The sequence below is a fragment of the Coregonus clupeaformis genome, chromosome 30 (genome assembly GCF_020615455.1).
Source record: "Coregonus clupeaformis isolate EN_2021a chromosome 30, ASM2061545v1, whole genome shotgun sequence".
In the NCBI taxonomy this organism is placed as follows: domain Eukaryota; kingdom Metazoa; phylum Chordata; class Actinopteri; order Salmoniformes; family Salmonidae; genus Coregonus; species Coregonus clupeaformis.
In genome coordinates, this window is record NC_059221.1 from 33,837,838 (window position 1) to 33,845,473 (window position 7,636).

Sequence of the window (7,636 nt, forward strand, 5' to 3'; positions counted from 1 at the left end):
GATATACACGGAGAAAAGAGTCGGCCCAAGAATTGAACCCTGTGGCACCCCCATAGAGACTGCCATAGGTCCAGACAACAGGCCCTCCGATTTGACACATTGAACTCTATCTGAGAAGTAGTTGGTGAACCAGGCGAGGCAGTCATTTGAGAAACCAAGGCTATTTAGTCTGCCAATAAGAATGCAGTGGTTGACAGAGTCGAAAGCCTTGGCCAGGTCGATGAAGACGGCTGCACAGTACTGTCTATTATCGATCGCGGTTATAATATCGTTTAGGACCTTGAGCGTGGCTGAAGTGCACCCATGACCAGCTCGGAAACCGGATTGCATAGCGGAGAAGGTACGGTGGGATTCAAATGGTCGGTGATCTGTTTGTTAACTTGGCTTTCAAATACTTTCGAAAGGCAGGGCAGGATGGATATAGGTCTGTAACAGTTTGGATCTAGAGTGTCACCCCCTTTGAAGAGGAGGATGACCGCGGCAGCTTTCCAATCTCTGGGGATCTCAGACGTTACGAAAGAGAGGTTGAACAGGCTAGTAATAGGGGTTGCGACAATTTCGGTGGCTAGTTTTAGAAAGAAAGGGTCCAGATTGTCTAGCCCAGCTGATTTGTAGGGGTCCAGATTTTGCAGCTCTTTCAGAACATCAGCTGTCTGAATTTGTGTGAAGGAGAAGCGGGGGGGCATGGGCAAGTTGCAGCGGAGGGTGCAGAGTTGGTGGCCGGGGTAGTGGTAGCCAGGTGGAAAGCATGGCCAGCCGTAGCAAAATGCTTGTTGAAATTCTCGATCATTGTAGATTTATCGGTGGTGATAGTGTTTCCTAGCCTCAGTGCAGTGGGCAGCTGGGAGGAAGTGCTCTTATTCTGTAAGTGAGATTAATAATAGAATAGGAGAATTTAGGATAGGGATTAGCAGTCCAGATATAAACAAGGAAAGGGAGAGTTGAAAGCTAAGGTTTGGGAATAAATGCAGAGACGAAGATTAGAAAGAGAATCACAGGAAAACAGATACAAAAGTTAAAATACGGGGGAAATAGAGTATGTTACTACAACGGGAGGGTTTTTGAAAAGTAGAGTAAGGAGGATATTGATCGGGGAAAGTAGGGTGTGGTCTAGCGACCTAGAACGAATAGGGTACTAGGAAAATACCTAGGGACAGAAAAAAAGGGGGGCTATTTTATAGGTTTGGAATAAGATAAGGGAACAAAGGAAAATAAGAGTATAGTTCGAAAGCACAGGGGAGTGAGTGTCTTATTTTAATGGGAGATGAGACAAGGGAACAAAGGATAAGAAGAATATTAAAAGAAAGGGATAATCACATTTTTTGGAAGAGCATGGCGCTTGTAACGCCAGGGTAGTGGGTTCGATCCCCGGGACCACTCATACGTAAAAATGTATACACACATGACTGTATGTCGCTTTGGATAAAAGCGTCTGCTAAATGGCATATTATTATTATAATTATTATTATTATTATAGAAAGAGAGAAATCTTGAAAATATTCTGTGAGGAAGGAAAGAGTTGGAGGGACAGCATAGCAAAGGCTAGAAGGATAATAATGGAGAGGGAGAGTGGACCAAAAAAGGCTGGCTTAACTACACCACCACCATACACTGAAGGGGGGCAGTATTCTCAGGTCACAGGTCTAGTCTCAATAACAGGGAATGTAGAGATAGAAGAGGTTAAAAGGAAGCAGCAGGTTTCCACACCAGGAAGAAGAGAACAATCACATGTAGAAATAGACTGTTATGGAGGACTGAGGGGTATGTTAACGAAATTGGAAAATTATGGGATGGATGAACAGGAGTATGATGGGAAAAAGGATGTGGAGAAGACAAGTGATGAGGAAGGTGAAGAAGTTAGACAGTATGCTGACTCTGAGCAAGAACAGAGTGAGACAGAGGGATGATTATCACAGCAAGGAGCCACAGGAGGCAAAACTATAGCAACAGAATTAGGTGAGGTGCTGCAAGCCCATCTGGAAAAATCAAATTCAGGAAGCAGAAGGACAATAAAAAAGCCAGAAAAATATGGAGCTCAATATCCCATTTTGGTAAAGGGGACATAGGTTCAACATGTGCCCTGGGGATCGCAGGACCTGGAAGGCCTGGTGACTAGACTGCCTAACCTGCATGAAGGAGCAGGGAAATGGATTAGAACATTTGAAGAACAAACGATGGGGAAGCTGCTAGCGGTGGGAGACTTCAAGGCTTTGCTGGCCAGGGTGGTGGGAGTGGCCAAAATGGAGGACCTGTTGCAGGCGGGTGGCCTCATACAGGCGGTGCGGAGGACAGTACTGGATGGAGTGGCATTTGACAATTATAGGCCAGGACTATGGCACACTCTGAGAATAGAGTATCCAGCCAAAATAGACCCTAAAGCACTAAGGGGGGAGCCATTGGGGGATAAAGAAAACCCAGCAGGTTACCTGGAGAACCAGCTCAAGAGGTGGCGACAAGAAACCGAAGAGATCCAGAGGGGGATCCACTGATGACAACACTGTTCAGGACATCATTGATGGAAGCAATGCCAACGCCTGTCAGAAAAAGACTAGAAGATGTGGTGGGATTAACGTCAAAGTCACACAAAGAGTTCTGCGACCATATTATCCACGCAATGGAGAAATACAGGAGGGATGAACGGTAATTGGTGAAGCAGTGGAGAGAGATTCTGAGAAAACTGGGACAGTTGCAGCTGGAAGAGCTGACAAGAAAGGACAAAAAGAAAACACAAGCTACACCTGTTCTCCAAGGAGGTCAACAGATACCGCCTCAGCAGCAAGGCCAAAGAGCTCCTGCCTTACCAGTAGTGAATGTGTACACACAACAATCCCCTGGAGAGTGGCAAAACAAGAATAATGAAAATGGACCCAAGAATCAATGGTACCAACCACAGCATCAAACACACCAGAATGGTGGACCAAGAAGACCAGGTGTCTGCTGGGGGTGCAATCAATCAGGACATATGAGAAGGGATTGTCCTACCAAGCCGTGGGTTCCTAGGCAACCACAACATGGAAATTGGCAAAGAAATGGCACCAGCTAAGATGAATGGCAGCAGTCTTAGAACCTGTGGGGAGGACCAAATCAGGGTAGTTAGAGAAGCATTTATTTTGGACTAGGGGACAGGACTAACTTTTTCTAGGTTCTGAATTGATTGCACAAACATTTATATTTTTACTAAAATCAATGCAGCAGGTTGAAATGATTAGATTACTGGAAAGTGGTTATGGGTTTGTTATGTTATAGGTGTATATTCCACTTAATGAAACATTATAATGTCTGATGTGTCTTGATTGGGAGTGTTTTTTCTGGGATTGATGGAAATCCCCTACAGTGTGAATGATGAGGGAGATGTAGGAGACCACGTCTCAAACAACATTTTAATAGATACTTGGGATCAAATATCACTGATTCCTTACACTGAGAAATTGACTGTATTTGTGACAGGGAAAAGTATTACATTCAGTGGGGTTAAAGAATCCTTCCGAGGGTTAAAGATAATGAATTCTGAAAGGTGAAATGTAAATTGACAGTATGTATGGGTGACAGCGTGAATGAGGGTTACAAATAGTCAAATGGTGTATCATGCTGCATTTAAACAATCGCTGGAGGGGTTGAATTTGAGTGTTGTAGTAAAGTGTTATGGGCGTCGGATGACGATGACACTAATGGGCAAAACCATCATCACATTAGTAAACTATTTTGGTAGAAGAGGGACCACAGGGCATATGGGAAAGTACAACCAACGAGGCATGAGATAGCATATTTGGGGATTTGAGTTTTCGACGTCACAAAGTACAGTGGGGGAAAAAAGTATTTAGTCAGCCACCAATTGTGCAAGTTCTCCCACTTAAAAAGATGAGAGAGGCCTGTAATTTTCATCATAGGTACACGTCAACTATGACAGAGAAATTGAGAAAGAAAAATCCAGAAAATCACATTGTAGGATTTTTTATGAATTTATTTGCAAATTATGGTGGAAAATAAGTATTTGGTCACCTACAAACAAGCAAGATTTCTGTCTCTCACAGACCTGTAACTTCTTCTTTAAGAGGCTCCTCTGTCCTCCACTCGTTACCTGTATTAATGGCACCTGTTTGAACTTGTTATCAGTATAAAAGACACCTGTCCACAACCTCAAACAGTCACACTCCAAACTCCACTATGGCCAAGACCAAAGAGCTGTCAAAGGACACCAGAAACAAAATTGTAGACCTGCACCAGGCTGGGAAGACTGAATCTGCAATAGGTAAGCAGCTTGGTTTGAAGAAATCAACTGTGGGAGCAATTATTAGGAAATGGAAGACATACAAGACCACTGATAATCTCCCTCGATCTGGGACTCCACGCAAGATCTCACCCCGTGGGGTCAAAATGATCACAAGAACGGTGAGCAAAAATCCCAGAACCACACGGGGGGACCTAGTGAATGACCTGCAGAGAGCTGGGACCAAAGTAACAAAGCCTACCATCAGTAACACACTACGCCTCCAGGGACTCAAATCCTGCAGTGCAAGACGTGTCCCCCTGCTTAAGCCAGTACATGTCCAGGCCCGTCTGAAGTTTGCTAGAGTGCATTTGGATGATCCAGAAGAGGATTGGGAGAATGTCATATGGTCAGATGAAACCAAAATAGAACTTTTTGGTAAAAACTCAACTCGTCGTGTTTGGAGGACAAAGAATGCTGAGTTGCATCCAAAGAACACCATACCTACTGTGAAGCATGGGGGTGGAAACATCATGCTTTGGGGCTGTTTTTCTGCAAAGGGACCAGGACGACTGATCCGTGTAAAGGAAAGAATGAATGGGGCCATGTATCGTGAGATTTTGAGTGAAAACCTCCTTCCATCAGCAAGGGCATTGAAGATGAAACGTGGCTGGGTCTTTCAGCATGACAATGATCCCAAACATACCGCCCGGGCAACGAAGGAGTGGCTTCGTAAGAAGCATTTCAAAGACCCAGCCACGTTTCAACTTTTGCAAGATTAGGATTGATTGATTGTAGTACTCTGAACTTAATGAAAGTCGAATTTAGCTGACCTCAGAGACAAAGGAAGTGGGCGGAGCAATAAAAGAGCGGGAAACTGAAGAGGGCACTATATAAGATGGAGGGAGAGAGTAAGAGGGGGTTCCAATTTGCAGATTGACCTGGCTTTGTTGAATTAAAAAGAAAGTAATTCTTGATGCAACAAAAACTCTGTAAGATCTTTGATTTTTAATCAAGTATAGTGGTTATTTTCCACAACAAACTCTTCCAACTATTGACTTTTTGCACAACTGCCACCAGTTTGATGCCAAAACATTGACAACAAATACATACTGACATACTGACATAGTACAAGTGTGTAAAAATGATTTTTCATGCTGAAATCCTCATTCTAAACACCAATGGTATTCACTAAGTTGATGGTTTATATTTAGGATAATGTTTTACAACTTTGTCGTTCTATGTGTGCAAAGCTGTCATCAAGGCAAAAGGTGGCTATTTGAAGAATCTCAAATATAAAATACAGTTTGATTTGTTTAACACTTTTGGGTACTACATGATTCCAAATGTGTTATTTCATAGTTTTGATGTCTTCACTATCATTCTACAATGTAGAAAATAGTAAAAATTAAGAAAAACACTTAGATGAGTAGGTGTGTCCAAACATTTGACTGGTAGTCTATATATATATTTTTAAATCATCTTATTTAATTATTCCATATATTTTACATGTGATGATGCCACACAGAGGGACAGAGATCATTACAGACACCTGTGATCATCTAAAGTACCCAAAAGGGCCACTAGATGTCTTGTGATAGATTACATAAAATCCTTGAAAGATACCAAAATTCTGGTAGTTTACTGGTAAACTTCGAAAGTTTCCAGTAATATACCCTCCCTTTGCAACCCTAGCCACGAGACATTAAGATTATTTTGAAAAGAATCAAGCTAAATTCACTTCAGCAGCACATCAAACAAGTCTGACGGTGGAGGGAGCTCCCCTATCCACCCACTCCCTGCCTTGGTGCTCTACTGGAAGTGATCAACATGAATGATTTTCTTTCTGGCCAGTGTTTCCCCCATGCGTGACCAGGAAGGGAAGGCATTGTGCTGTCCGCTGCTTTGGTGTCCCTTGTTCCCTGTCAGATCCCTGTCAGATGTCCCTGTCTCAGACAGGTCTGCTTCCAACGAGATGCCTTCCGCCTGGCCACAGAGTGATGGAGCTGAGAAGCTGACAAACTGACAGTCAGCGTGACTCACCATCCCCAACCAGGCACAGCACCGGAACCAACACACACTCCGAATACACACCCTAAATACACACTCTGAACACACACTCTGAATACAAAGTGTTTTACTGCAAGTGCATTCAAATGAGGAGGCTGAAAGGACCACATGATATCAGTATCATAAATCAAATCTAGTAACAAACTGTGCTAAAATGAAAATACTAATAAATAAAAAACTAAACTAAAAAAAGGGACATTTTAAGCTACAATCTGCATATAAATGTGAGTGATCGACGTGTCAACATGTGAGTGATATCCACAGTATCCTGGGCCTAATCTACTTGGATTCAATCTTCTCTCTCTCTCTACTGCTGTGGGGTGGTTAGTCCCTGCAGGGAGCTGGGTGCTGGAGACAATCCAATCAGCCTTGTTCAAACACAAGCAGGCAGGTTTGCTCACACTTCCCCTCACTCCCACACAGCTTACAGCTCTCTGAGAGACACGGCCAGATGTGGCCAGCACCGAGTTCAATCTGAGGGTGTCTGAAGTCCTAGATGTGTGGTGTAAATTTTCCCCCAAGTGTTGTTCCCCCTCAGATGTAACACACACACACTTCTTATAAGATCTGTGGAGAGTGTTTCGGGTCCGGTCCTTTCTCTGGGATAGAGGCTTGTCTGTAGTATTGATGACGCTGTAGCTACATGTGTTCCTGGACATGATGCATTGTAGTGCTGGTAGTACTGGGTTTATAGTCCAGAAAGTACTGGGTTTATGTGTGATTCAAAACTTGTAAAAGTTGCACATGATTAAAAAAAAACTTTAATCAAAGTTATGTCACAGTGCATCTTGGGTAATTTCCATAGTAACTGTAATTATCAGGGTTTCCTAACAGCAGGAACTGACCCCCCCACCCCTTTCCTTCAAAATGTACCTGACGGAGTGGAGGGCGGGGATTTATCATAGAGAGATGGTGAGAGAGTAAGACGAAAAGAGAAACCGAGGAGGGGCACTGGGAGACAATGCAGTATGTTGGTATGAGTGTAGGGAGATAATGCAGTATGTTGGTATGACAGTAGGGAGATAATACAGTATGTTGGTATGAGTGTAGGGAGATAATGCAGTATGTTGGTAAGAGAGTAAGGAGATAATACAGTATGTTGGTATGAGAGTAGGGAGATAATACAGTATGTTGGTATGAGAGTAGGGGGATAATACAGTATGTTGGTATGAGAGTAGGGAGATAATACAGTATGTTGGTATGAGAGTAGGGGGATAATACAGTATGTTGGTATGAGAGTAGGGGGATAATACAGTATGTTGGTATGAGAGTAGGGGGATAATACAGTATGTTGGTATGAGAGTAGGAGGATAATACAGTATGTTGGTATGAGAGTAGGGGGATAATACAGTATGTTGG